The following is a 964-nucleotide window of genomic DNA, read 5'->3' on the forward strand; positions in this document are numbered from 1 at the left end:
CCCCCCTTCTCTCCACCACCACCACCACCACCTCCTCCTCCTTTCTCCACCACCTTCTTCTCCTCCATCATCCTCTCCTTCGCCACGACCGGATATTTTTAACGAGCCGTTCGTGCAGAGACGAAACAATGCAGAGCGTCCTGCTGTGCTTACCCTACACCATCACCATCACCATCACCATCACCATCACCATCAGTACCATCACTATAGCCCCATGTATCTTTCTTTTTCTGTTTCTTTATATTAAAAATAAAAGATACACATATGGCGATACGTTGCTGCGCTATCCTGTGGTCCCCTCCCCCTCCTCCCACTCCTCCTCCCCCCATCATAGCAAAGTTAAAATAAAATCGAATGAAATAAATAGAAATAAAAAATATATATTAGAAGATGATCTCGCGTGTACACGATTTATACGATTAATGCATGTTTTTTTTTGTTTTTTTTTTTTAACATAAATACGATGTATAACAAATGTATGTGTGTATATTCGATGTATTATTTATCTTTAGGATATGACGTATGGATCGTTTATTTTGAAAGTGGTGTGTGTAAATACATTTGCAGTCAGTAAATAATATACATTATATTAGTTTAAATTAGCATAAAAGTAATGTATATATTATATAATCAAATTACATATCGATAAATTAATAGAGAAACATTTGGTCAAATTTAATATAATTTAATTGAATATTTTTTGGAGAATGAACCAATATATGCAAACCTTTGATTTTTTTTCGAAACAACAGACAATAGATTTACATCACTTTTAAAATAAATGGTTCATATATATACAGTCAATTCTCGAGTTACGATCATTCGATAAAAAAGAAAAGAAAAGAAATAAAAAAAAAAAAAAAAGACTGTGTATATAATAAATAGAATATTATATTTATTTATCTATAGTGTGTTTTATAAATGTGTAGTCTAGTAGATGGGGACCGTGTGCAGAAAAATATGT

Source organism: Polistes canadensis, unplaced genomic scaffold (assembly GCF_001313835.1).
Source record: "Polistes canadensis isolate GaletaPanama2010 unplaced genomic scaffold, ASM131383v1 scaffold_69, whole genome shotgun sequence".
In the NCBI taxonomy this organism is placed as follows: Eukaryota; Metazoa; Arthropoda; class Insecta; order Hymenoptera; family Vespidae; genus Polistes; species Polistes canadensis.